We start from the raw sequence: 13,929 nt of genomic DNA, 5'->3' as shown, positions 1-13,929 counted from the left end.
TTAAAAAATAAAAGATTTACACAGGTGTCTGATTTACCAAGTATAATTTGCATCTTCATAGGAAAGATAAATTTCATAAAAGTATTTCAATCATTTCTTTCCAGTATTTCGACTACTTTATTCCTTGAGTAGTATGATGTGATTCTATCTGTTCTCTTCTTCATAGTGGTTAATTCCATTGAAGATGCATTCAAAGCCATATTCCTGTATTCTGCAAAGTAGGAGATGTTTCGCCCTTCCAATCTGTTGTAATTATTTTGTGAGCAATGGCTAGTAGAGTCCATAAAAGTGAAATCTTTTTTCTGGGTACACATTGAGCTTTAGGAACATTTAACAAAATCAGAGGTTTAGACAACTGAAATTTATCATTGAAAATAGTTTGTAAAAAATATTTCACTTCATCTCAATATGATTTAAGCAATTGGCAGTCATAAAACATATTTTGCCAGTCAGCTTTTAATTTTACTTTACATTTCCAGCTTCCAAGATCTTGTTTAAACATGAGATCTGATATTGTTAATCCTCGTTCATTCCTTACCGAGCTGGCCATTTTCCAAGCTTGCGTCAGCTTCAAACTCTCTAGTTAAACTCTTACCCACAATCCCCCTCTCCCTGTTACTTCAGATTTTGTTTGCCGCATTGCCATTCGGTCGTGTCAAGCTGCTTCTCTTGAGCTAAGTACAGTTATTTGTTTTACTAGCCATTTATATTACTTTTCTGTCAGAAAAGTTTCTGTTTTGTTGTCTCTTACCCTATCCCATCTAGCGACCATATTTTTTTCAGGTTTTTCTTCTCTTTTCTCTACCTTTTTACCGTGAGGTATTCTCCCCTTACCATCATTGGTAATCCTTCACTTTTTCTCATACCTTCGGGTATTCTTTTGTACCATTGCTGGTACCCTTTTCTGCTTTCTAATTAGCTATCATGGCAGATAAGAAAGGTAGTCCAGGGATTAAACGGTGTTCTGATTGTGGACACAAGCTACCTACTTCTGATGCACACACTATGCATTTATTGTTTGGGGGCGCCCCACTTATCTGTTGACCTGCTTGTACTGTTTGTGAAAACTTTTCAAATAGAAGTTTGTTGGAAAGGTAAAACAAGCTGTTACTGGAGGGACTTCTTAAATCTTCCTTTTCAGAGGCTATTTCTGGGTCGGAGGCCTCAACCCCTCCTAGAGCCCATAAGAAAATCTTGCATGTTCCTACCAAGGCAAAATCTTTGCCTTCGTCCCCGGATGGGGACTCTCGCCAACCAAAACCTAAGAAGTCTAAAGTTTCGGCTCCGGAGCTCACTCAGTCAGCCCCAGTGCTTTCGGTGCTTAGACCTTGGGCACCAAGGCCTTCGGCTCCATTAGTGATCTCGGCCCCGTCTTCTCCTACAGCCTTCACTATGTCTGTACCAAGGGGCTCCTTGGTTCAGACTATTACCACTGTATCGGCACCGACCTTTCAGTCGGCGCAGACCTTGACCACGTCGGCTCAGACATCTTACTTCGAACCGACACCTTTATTGTTGACTCCAGTATTGTCTGTTCCAGCTTCAGCACTGACCCCTGTGTCGGAGCAGACCATGAACTTGGCACCGATGACTTCTTTGGTGCAGATACCTATAGTCCAGTCTCTCGGCACCGTTGTTCTCAGTGCGGACTGGTGAGATGGGCACCTAGTTTGCCTCTTCTGTGGACAGGCCTGTTTCTCCCTCGGTCTCCGTGAGATCCACTAGAAGCCTTTATGAACACGATGTGTTGCATCTTGTGGATCAGGTGCTCTTGGCCAGAGGTATTCCACCCCTCAGGAACTATCCTTCCTTGGGAGGTGATCACCCATCTCCAAAGACCCCTTCTTATTCTCCTCCTTCATTGCCTTTGAAGTCCATGGATATAGAACAGTCTTCCCCTTCTGCTGTTCCCTTTATGGATCTCACTAAGGAACCACATTTGCCTTCGTGGCAGCAAAATTTTGCTGTGACCCAGGGTGTCAGTTGTGACACGCATAGTTTGCTGCTCCACAGCCATCCAGGGACTCAGGATCAGCAGGCTGGGCCACTTAGGGGAGGGGTGACCCCTGTCTTAGACATTCACTCTTCTTCAGGTGGACCAGCCTTCCAACTGATGGAGAAGTCTTTCGCTGCTACTGGCACTACTGGACTATCTATCCCTCCGCCCTCCTCTGGTATACTGGTTTCACAAGTCGCACCAGGTGCAAGGACCTCAGGACATTCCCACAGGGAACCCCTTTTCCCGCTGTCTTTCCCAGCTTCTCCCACTGAGGAAGTCCCCGGAAACGTTTGTGTAAGAGGAAGCACATGGATTCCACAGAAGAGTCCCTCACTGAAGAGACAGATTTTGATGAGGGGGAAGGATCCCCTCGGTCACCCCCTGAGGTATCATTTGGTGATATCCTCGAAATCCTGAAACAGAGAAGTGACTGGCAGTACTCTAATCTAACCTCCGAGGAATCTGTGTTCCTGCAGGCCTTTCACGCCCAGCCCCCTACCTCCTGGGTTACTCCACCTGCCAATGAACTTGTCCAGCTTATCGTGCAGCATGCTTGGAAGGCTCCTGATACCGTTGAAGCTATTCACTAGAGGACAGATAAGATTTTGTCCCCTCCTGCTATGGATCCCCATTGGTCAAAAGGTCTTCCTGTGGATGCTTTGGTGGTGGCGGCCGCAACAAAGGATCTGGCAGAAGAAGAAAGCCAGACTGTCCATCCGCCTAACAGAGTCCCGGGCCCTGGACAGGATAGGAAAGTGCACCTTTGCATCAGCAACCTTTACTATCAGGTCCCTGAATTATATGGCACACTTTACCAGGCTTCAAAGGGATCTGATTTCTGTGCTTTCTGAAACCTTGGCTGGTGCCGTGTCTGAGGTCCTTGACAAAGTGGCCTCTCAGCTGGCCACCATTGAGTCAATATTTAACTCCTCTATGCAACTGATATCTCACACATCAGAAGGAGCAGCTAGAGCAGCGGGTTCAGCTGCGGTCTTGAGGCGGCATGCCTGGATGCGCTTGTGCAATTTCGCGGAACCCTTTAAGGCTTCCTTTCTTAACGCTCCCATTTAGGCATCCTAGTTGTTTGAACCCAAAATTAAAAGCACACTGGCCAGATGTGAACAGGATGGTAAGACCCTTTCTGCTGTAGGTGTCCGTTATTCTTCCCCTCAATGTTCTTTCTCCCGAAACCAAAAGAGTGGGAAGATATGGTTCAAGAAATCTCCGGGTCCTTTCCGTGACACACAGGCTGAGTTCTCCCCTAGAGGCAAAGGGGGAAACTCACAGGGAAGACTCTCCTTTCGGGGCAGAGGGGGTCTGCGTAACCAGGGTTCCAGGGATTCTTTCCCTGGCCAATCCTACCAGCGCTCCTGAAGAGCGGCCCAACTCCTTTCCTCTGGAGGTGGTTGGGGGACATTTCTCCTTGTACCCTTCTGCCCGTCTAACCATCACCACCGATTCTTGGGTACAAAGGATTATAACCAGAGGTTATCATATCCCCTTCGATCTTTGTCCTGTCCCTTCAAAAAACCTTCCCGATGTTCCACCCAGTCAAAGGGAAGAAGCAGCACTAGAGATAGAAAAGCTGCTAAGAAAAAGAGTCATCCAAATAGTCCCTCCAGACCAGATAGGATCTGGATTCTACTCGAGACTATTTTTGGTGCCAAAGAAAACCGGGGATTGGAGACCAATTTTGGATTTCAGTGTAGTGAACAAATTTGTGAGAGTACAAAAGTTCTGGATGGTCACAATACAGTCTATCCTCCCACTTTTGGAAAAAGACTATTGGATGTGCTTGATAAATCTTCAAGATGCATACTACCACTTAAAAGTGGACAGGCCATCAAGAAGGTTTCTACGCTTCCGTGCGAGAGCTAGTCACTACCAGTTCAGAGTACTGCCCTTCGAACTCTCTACAGCCCCCAGACTGTTCACAAAGTGCATGGCAGTTGTCACAGCTCACCTGCGACTTTAAGGATTCCAGGTGTTTCCATACCTAGACTGGCTCATTTCCGCCCCCACCAGACATCCACTGGAAGAAGCCCTGGCATAACTCTCTCCTCACTGCACAAAGGCTAGGCATAACCATAAACTGGCAAAAATCCAATCTCACCCCATCTCAGTCGACAGAATTCATAGGGGTCATCTTGGACACAAAGAACTGCAGAGCTGCTATTCCAGAGCACAGAATTTTAAGGATAAAGCAACAACTGGTTCCAATCCTTTCAAGGGAGAAATCCACGGCTCACTTGGTTCTACAGCTGTTGGGTTCCATGGCAGCCTCCATCACCATTGTCGCCCTGGCCAGGTTTCACATGAGGCTTCTACAATGGCTACTGCTCACCCAATGCTATAATTTTCAGCATCCTCTTTCAGCCATGATTCGAGTAACCCACAGGTGCAAACAGGATTTAAATTGGTGGATGAGACACAATCTGTCACAATGGTCTCTCCCCTTCTCCCCCTAGCAACCCAAGGCCACAGTGACCACGGACGCCTCCTTGATGGGGTGGGGGGCTATGTCAGGGACATACTGTACAAGGCACTTGGTCCGAACTGGAGGCCCATCTGCATATAAATGTTCTAGAGCAGAGGGCGGTGCTTCTGGCGTTGCAAGCATTCCATCCCCTGCTGCCGTCTGGGACAATTGCAATTCAATCAGACACCATGGCGGTGGTCTGGTACATCAACAAGCAAGCTGGAACCAGATCTTACCCCCTTTGTCGAGAGGCCATGAGGATATGGTAATGGGTGATGGCTACCAACCGTTTTCTTCTAGCAACGCACATTCCCGGGAGTTCCAACGTGATAGCAGACAAGACTCAGCAGGTGCATTCTTCAACCTCACGAGTGGTCCCTGAATCCCTTAATAGCGGGGGAGATCTTCCACTGCTGGGGTCGTCCTTGCTGCGACATCTTTGCATCCCCGACCAACTACAAATACAGCAATTATGTCGCCCTGATTCCCCTCCAAAACAGTCGCCCAGGGACGGTGTAGTCCACGATTGGTCCTCTGGTCTTCTTTACGCATTCCCACCCTTTCCCCTCATTCCCCAATTTCTGAAGAAAGCCCGTCAGTTGAAGAGCAAGATGATCCTCCTAGCACCATGTTGGCCTCGACAGGTTTGGTTCCCCTTCCTTTGGCCTCACCTACTAGATCGACCATGGATTCTCCATCCAACCCTGGAGTTGATCTCACATCCACAGAACCTGATTCATCCCAACTTGAACAGCCTGAAGCTCACTGTTTGGCTACTCCAAGTCCCTTGATTGTCAGGCAGAATGATCTTTCTTTACCAGTATGTGACATTCTCATTGCATCTCATAAGTCTTCCACTAGAATTACTTTTCTGAGCAAGTGGAAAAGATTTACCTGTTGGCTGAAAGATAAACAAGTAGATCCCTTCTCGGCATCAGTGTCAATAATACTAGACTATCTGGCCGACCTTTTCCAATCGGGTCTATCAGCCTCTACCATTAGAGTTCATTTGGCTGCAATTTCTAATTTTCATGAGGGTGTCCAAGATTCTTCTTATGTTCCACAAATTGTGCAAGACCTTCTTAAAAGGTGTGAATCATCTGAAGCCACCTTTTAGAGAACCTATTCAACCATGGGATTTATCATTAGTTCTACAAGCTCTGACAATGCCACCTTTCGAACCAGCCTCTTCTTGTGACCTCAAGCATTTGTCATGGAAAACCTTGTTTTTGGTCACCATTACTTCTGCCAGACGTATTTCTGAACTTCAAGCTTTGTGTCGAGTCCATACTTGATTTTTCATAGAGATAGCGTCTCTGAGAACTAATCCATCATTTCTGCCAAAAGTGATCTCTGAAATGTCCATTAATCAAACCATTGAATTGCCAGTTTTCTTTCCCAATCATTCAAACAGAGGAGAATATTGCCTACATACCCTAGATATCCACAGGCAAATCCATTTTTACTTACAGAACTAGGTCCGTTCGTAAATCTGACCAGTTATTTTTGGCCTTTTCTGGACCTAGATTAGGATCTGCTGTTGCCAAGGTCACATTAACTACATGGTTGAAGGACTGTGTGACTTTCATTTATACACAGCGTATTATCTCGTTGCCTACTACCATGAAAGCTCATTCAACAAGGTCGGTGGCAACTTCTGCTGCCTTCCATGCCAGAGCTTCTTTACATGACATCTGTGCAGCTGCAACTTGGGCTACGCCTTATACCTTCATCAATCATTACAAATTGGGTTTGGCCTCCAGGGGAAGAGCATCTTTAGGTTCTGTTGTGCTCAGGAATGTCCTTCCAGGAAGAGCCTCCCAGGAATAGAGGTAGCTGGGGAACTCTGTTTCATGCTTAAGGAAGGAACAAGGATTAACAATATCGGATAAAGAAGTTACGTCTTAACATAACGTTCCATCTGTATTGTTGATCCTCGTTCAGTCAGTACTACCCTCCCTCCTTCCCTCTCCTGTGGTTTCTAGTGGATCTCACCATCCGGTTCTCTAAAGTTATTTGACCAGATGTAGCCTCTACCTTCTTTTGACTTGCAAACTCAATCTGAGGTAACAGGGAGAAGGGGGATTGTGGGTTAAGAGTTTAGCTCGAGAGCTTGAAGCTGACGCGAGCTTGGAAAATGGCCGGCTCGGTTCTGAGGTCGGAACTGATACCCATGCTTAATGACTGAACAAGGATCAACAATACAGATGGAACGTTATAGTAAGACTATCAACAATACAGATGGAACGTTGTAGTAAGACCCAAGTTCTTTTTCCATTCTATGTGGTGTTACATAAGATCTGTGTAGAAATTTATGAGAATAGCTTCCATTGTAACGAAAGACTCATTGTCATTAGGAATTTGATTATTAATTGTTTTAGTAGTAGTCCCAAAACTTTTCTTTATGGTATAGTTTCATATTTTTAATTATTTTATAAATTTTTGATAGCCTTTTCCTTGAATAATTTGAGAAGCTAGGAAAATCATATGTTCACTAAATTTTAGGAACATTTTGTTTAGTTAAGTGCATTGAGTGTAATATATTGTCTTGTATCCTGTATTACTAACCACATACTATTGTCTAAATTAAATTTACTTTTTACTTGTTCCATTGTTATAAGATTTCCATTTTCTGTCAGTTGATGCCAATAAATTAGTTTTTTCTCAGACTTTTGATGTGTCTGCATCAACGGTATTAATATTCTGTTTACAAGCTGGGGTATAACATAAATGTCCAAGTCTTAATGTCTGGGTTTTTATTCAGATAGTTTTTGTAGGTGTTTAATATGTTTGTTATAAATTTCAAACATATATGCTTGTTTTTATTCTTCGCTGTATATTCTCTTATCATCCAAGGAAGTTTGTTAGTTATTTCTGTGTAAAGCGGTAACAGTGTGATTTGATTTTAACCATATGTTTTCATGTATTCGCATTCATCTGGCTGAAGAGGTATTTACCAATAATGAAACTGTTTTTTATGATAGATAATCATGCATAAATCTTAGTATCTGGAAGACTAATTCCCCCTGCCCTCCCAATCAAACTTAAATGCTGATTTGTAGCCACTCTAGCTCTAGGTTTATTAGGGTACCACAAGACGTTTCATTAATTTATTAAATTGTTTTATACAAGATTTTTTTTGTGTGTGGGTTGGGTAGAAAATGCATGTATATCTAGTACTTTCAGAAAAATCATTTTAATTATATAAAGTCTGTCCTCCATTGCAAAAAATTTATTCCATTTTTGTATGAGGCATTTAATATGATTTAAGATAGTAGTATAGTTGGTTGGGAGTGTTACATTTAAATCATTTGTTAGTGTAACCCTTAGGTATTTAATTTTGTCATCAGCAGCTATATAATAAGAACATTTAGTTTTTAAGTCTTGTTAGAATTTATAAGCAACATCTTTGTCTTGCTTTCATTAAATTTAAGGCCCAAGAGCCTCGGAAATTGTTCAGTTGGGTTTAAAAGAGCTTTTAGCGAATTATCATTGTCTCTTAAGGTTAATAAGATCTCTGCAAAGAGCTGAACATTTCTAAACTGAATTGTATGCCTTTGTTTGGATTCATCCTAATACTACTACCAAAAGGTTCTATGACCATAGCAAACAGTAATGGAGATGAGAGGGGCCCTTAGTAATTGTAATAGAACTAGAAAAGCATGATCCAATCTTTATGTAAGCTAGAGATTTTTCATAAAGTCATTTTTATTAATAGGATACATTTTTGTGAGAATCCATATTCTGCTAGAGCCAATAATATAGTTCCAGTGAACTGAATCAAAGGCACTGTTTATATCAAGACTCACCAGAGTCATATTTCCTTTTGTAAGGTTTATGTAGTTAATTAAGGACAAGATTATTTTAATATTATCATAAGTATTTATGCCCCTTATAGAAGCATGTTTGATCTTCATTTATTAACAAAGAGAGTAACTGTTTTCTAGCTGCATGTATTGCCATGAACATTTTGTAGTCCACATTTAATAAAGAGATAAGTCTATAAGATGAACATTCCTTTGCATTTTTATCTGATTTCAGAAAAGGTGAAATTACTATGCATTTCCAAGGAGGTGAAATTTCTTTACCATCTTTTACTAGTGTATACACTTTCAACAATAAAGCTAGTGCTTCTTTAGTTAGTAATTTAAACATTTCAGGAATAATCTTGTCTATACCTGGGGTTTTATTTACCTTCAGCCTATTAATTTGGGATTTTGGTTCAGTCATTGTAATTTGTCTATTAATTTTATATGATCATCTAATTAAATTTTAATGTGTTTTCTGAAAAAGGATTTGAATATTTGTGATTATGTATATGTACTTTGCAAATGAACTTTGTGAAAATATAGATGTGATGTTGTCCTATCTCGCCTTCATTCTGTACTGGTTGGGTTCGGAACAGATCCTTGGTCCCAACTTGGTGCCTTTAATAAAGCTCGAGGTCTTCCACTAGCTCGAGGCTGAAACCCTGTCCCATGATGCTGAGGAAATTCCGCAGAACTCATTTGCCGTTAAACCGATAGGGTGTTTCACACTGGCTCTGGCTAAGGGATTTCTTTATATTGTATTTACTGTTTAAAAATTTATGTATTTTTCCTCTTGATATTACTTAATATAGTTAAATTAGTTTAATACAGAGTTGGCTGTTCATTTGTTCTTGCTGTTTGAGTGTTGGCCATCGTTTTTCTCTAGGCCTAAACACACACATGCACATGTGTGTGTATATATATATATATATATATATATATATATATATATATATATATATATATATATATATATATATATATATATATATATATATATATATATATATATATATATATGTCTGTATATATATGTATATATATATATCTATATCTATATATACACCCTATCCCGGCTTTCTAAGTGTATTTAGAATATTTTTCTTAGGCTAGTTTGAGCTGTTAGTGTTGTGTATATTTAGATAATTTAGATAGTGTGCGTTCTGTTTAAGAAAGCTATTTTCAGTTAGAGGGCTGCCTGATCCCTACAATTTAGGGGTATCTTTCCCTTTTTCGTAGGTTCATAGGTTGGTACTAGGCTATCGACCCTAGGGCCTATACAAGCCTAGCCATAACAATTCCTTGGATATTTCTTCCCACAATATTTCCTTCGCTGGACCCCTGTCTAGCAGGGCGAGTGACGTGATCCCTGGTGTGAATTTCCTATCTCGTATTGAATCATCAAGGTTCCTTTTGAAGAGGGCCAAGGAGGCTCTCTGCTTGACATGTATGGGTAGTCTATTCAAGAGTATGAGGAGTCTCTGGGTCAGGAACCTATCCCTCCAGTATGTTTTGTTCATTGTGATGACCAGGTTTAGATCCCTGGAGCGTGTGGCTCTGAGGGATTGGGATTTCTTTGTGGAGCATGTCCAGCAGCTCAGGGTTTGACATGGCCTTGTATGTTAAGCAGAGATCACCTCTGAGTAGACGATATGCCACAGAGTATAGCTAGAGTTTTTTTAGACTGTCAGCATAGGGCATCTGTGTGACTTGGTCCTGTTTAAATTGGTTGACTAACTGTCCTTTTTGGTGGACTGCTCTACCACCCAAACAACCCATTTAAGTTGGAGGGATTTTCTGTAGTTTGTGCTTTTTGTATATTTTCTGCTTAGCAAGTTTCCAAAAAAACAAAACTTACCTTTTAGTGCTTTTTCCTATCTGGTAAGTTAGCTCATTTTGGTGAGAGGGCTTCTTAGTCCAGTTAGAGGTCTCCCCTTAGTGTATCTTTCGATATATAATATTGATTGTTGTTAATTGGATTAAGTTGCCAAAGCAGATTAAAGAACCAAAACCCTGTGGGTGCAAAAAATGTTCTAAATGTAGTCAAAAGATGTTCATGACCAATGGTCATACTGTGTGTGTACTGCGTTAGAGCAGTACACCTACAAGAATCTTATGCGATTTGTCATTCATTTAGTTCTAGGGTTCTTGAAAGGAAGAACAAGCTCATTCTAAGAGGGTTGTTGAAGACTACCTTTTCAGAAGCCTTAGGAGAAGGTCAGAGTCTTGCAAAACAGACCTCTTCCCCGTCTTCAGTATCTGGAAAATATGAAAAATCAGGAAAAAGATATTCTTCTGCTTCAGAATCACACTCTGAGCCTCCAAATAAACTGCATAAAATTTCCTCTTCTGGCCTGAGAAGCCTGCCACCTCGGCTCCTTCAGTGTTTGAACCGTTGGTGATGTTCATCGTGTCACACTGCTGCAGTCATTACACTTGGGTTATCCTGCCGTCAGGCGGTCCCGCAGTCAGCCAGAGTTCCAAAGTCTTGGTCCTGCGTCGGTTGCTGTCTCCTCCTCCCTGACGTCAGTGCGACAGGGGTATATAAGATGCAGCTGACGCCATTTACTTCAGTCTTTATTGCAGCGCAGTGCCCGAAGCAGAAGCAGTTCGCAAGTGCCAGTGGGCCATCTCCTGAGATTTTCTTTCCGAATCCAGAACCGAAGTCTTCTAAAAGAGCCAAGTACCTCATTGGGGAAACTTTTTCTTGCCTCAGACCGATGTCAGTAAAAGTTAATAACTGTATTTCTTGTGGGAAGCAAATACCTCATAAGGATTTCCACTCCTATTGTATTCCATGCCTAGCCCCTGACCACAACGTCACTGGTTGTCAGATGTTCATCGTGTTACCCTGCTGCAGTCATCACACTTGGGTTATCCGGTTGTTGGCCGGTCCCGCAGTTGGCCGGATTTCCAAAGTCTTGGTCCGATGGTTGCTGTCGCCTCATCCCCGACGTCAGTGTGCCAGGGGTACAAATACTGCAACCAATGCCATTTTCTTCAGTCTTTCTTGCCGTGCAGTGCCCGAAGCAGAAGCAGTTCGCAAGTGCCGGTCGGCCGACTCCTGAGATTATCGAATTCGAATTTCAGACCAAAGTCTTCTATAAAGCTAAGTACCCCATTGGGGAAACTTTTCTTGCCTCAGACCGATGTCAGAAAAAGTTAACAATTGTATTTCTTGTGGGAAGCAGATACCTTACAATGTGGGTTTGTTTCTTTGGAGGCCACCTGCAGAGCAGCTGTCACTGGATCAGTTATACGTAGGCATGCCTGGTTAAAGGAACAAAGTCTACCTGATCATGTCAAAGCAAAACTACTGGATGCACCCTTACAGCAGGATGCTCTCTTTGGAGTTAAAGCAGAAGAAGTGCTAAAGAAAATGGAAGATAAGGCTAAATCAATGCAGACAGGCAAAGATTTCCTACAGGTACAACCCCCTCGCTTCAGCAGAAACTGGCCAACAAAAAATTGGTCCTTTCCAGCCACTGACAGACCTCAGAGGGGTAAATACAGGCGCCCAAGGGGCAGAGGACAACCACAAGCCTAGTATAAACCTCGCCAATGGGGCACTCCAACCCAGAAAGGAGGAGAAGACAGGTTTCAACCCACCAGAAGGTAAATTCAATGACTTGCACCTCGACTGGCCAGACAAAGCTCTTTTGTTAGCCCCCTTGGGGGGGAAACTAACACTTTTTGCAGACAACTGACACATGGTCACAAAGGACAAATGGGTCCTAGACATTATTTTACGAAGATACAGATTCCACTTCCACACCTTGCCAGTGAAAAGAGAAATGCCAAACCTGCCACTAAATCAAAGGGCAGAGGCTCAAAAACAAATTACAGCTCTCATGGCCATGAGAACCATTCAGCGGGTACCGATTCAAGAGCAAGGCCAAGGATTTTACTCAAGGCTCTTTCTAGTACCCAGAAAGGACAATGCCTGGAGACCAATTCTGGATCTTTCAATTGTAATTCTGGATCTTTCAATTGTAAACACTTACCTACAAGTCCCAAAATTCAAGATGCTAACACTACAGCAGCTACTTCCCATGTTGGGCAAGGAAGGATGGCTGGTAACGTTGGACCTAAAGGAGGCATACCTGCATGTCCCTATCAGACAAAGTTGCAGAAGATACCTCCGTTTCATTGCAGGTTCAACCCACTACCAATTCTCTGCACTGCCCTTTGGCTCATCTACTGCGCCCAGAGTTTTCACAGAATGCCTGGCACCAGTAATTGCATACTGCAGACAGAGGAATTCAAATATATCCATACCTGGACTGCCTCATCCAAGCAGAAAGAAAAGACATTCTCTTACATCATCTGGCTTTTGTGAAGCATCTACTAAATTGTCTGGGGTACACAGTAAACGAAAAGTCAAAACTAGTACCCTCACAAAAAATGACATTCCTGGGTGCCAGCTTGGACACAACGGCCCAGAAGGCTTATCTTACACCAGACAAGCAACTACAACTGACTCAATATTTCGAGACAATGGCAACAAAGACCCAATTAACTGCAAGAAAAATTCTGCAGGCTTTGGGCTTCATGGCATCTTGCATTCTGATAATACTATTTGCAAAACTGCATGTGAGGAAATTACAGTGGTACCTAAAAAGTGTATGGTTTCAACACAGCCACAGCTTGGACACAGTGATATCTCTCATTCCCTGCCTTCAACAGGAATTTCTATGGTGGGCACAGGCATGTCAACTCAACAAGGGTCAGCCTTTCACCTTGCCCCCAGCCAGGCAAAGTATCACAACAGACGCTTCAGACTATGCCTGGGGGGCACACATGGCAGGGCAATGCATTCAAGGCCTATGGACTGCAGAACAAAGAAAACTGCACATAAATCAAAAAGAGATGCTAGCTGTACAGAAAGCTCTGACAGCCTTCAAGGATCTTCTACATCCAGGACAACTTGCAATAAAGACGGACAACACCACAGTACTGTGGTACATAAACAAGGGGGCACACATTCCTACCCTCTTTGCAGGCAAGCAATAATCTTATGGAACACAGCTCTGGCCTACCAAGTCCAGTTACAAGTTCAATTCCTGCCAGGACACAAAAACACATTGGCAGGCGACCTAAGCAGAAACATCAAAGATCCCCAAGCTAGACCCACAAATATTTACAATGATAACTCAAAAATGGGGCCTACCAAATTGTTTGCCAGTCCTCAAAACTACCAACTGACAAGATTTTGTACAAGGACATTCCACCATCAAGCTTGGAAAGGGGACGCTCTCTCCTTCAGTTGGAAAAACCTGACAGCATATGTCTTTCCTCCATTACCTCTTCTCACAAAGGTTCTTTTGAAGGTCAAAAAGGAGAAACCTCGACTGATTCTCATAGCCCCAGACTGGCCATGCCAGCACTGGTACCCGCTATTGAAGAATGTCTCTCAGCCCACCATGGATATTGCCTCAAATACTTCATTTGCTCACGCAGCAAAACAAACAGATTCTACACAGCCAGCTAAAAACTTTAAACCTGGCTGCATGGCTAATCTTTTAAACATCCAACCAGCCCCTCTTTCACAAGCAGTTCTGGATGTTATTCTGGAAGCCAGGAGGCCAAGCACCAGGAAGGCTTACTCGGACAAATGGAAAAGGTTTACTGCCTGGAACCAA

Source organism: Protopterus annectens, chromosome 2.part0 (genome assembly GCF_019279795.1).
Source record: "Protopterus annectens isolate FY-2018-M chromosome 2.part0, PAN1.0, whole genome shotgun sequence".
NCBI classification, from domain to species: domain Eukaryota; kingdom Metazoa; phylum Chordata; order Ceratodontiformes; family Protopteridae; genus Protopterus; species Protopterus annectens.
Note: the sequence above shows the minus strand (reverse complement) of the source record.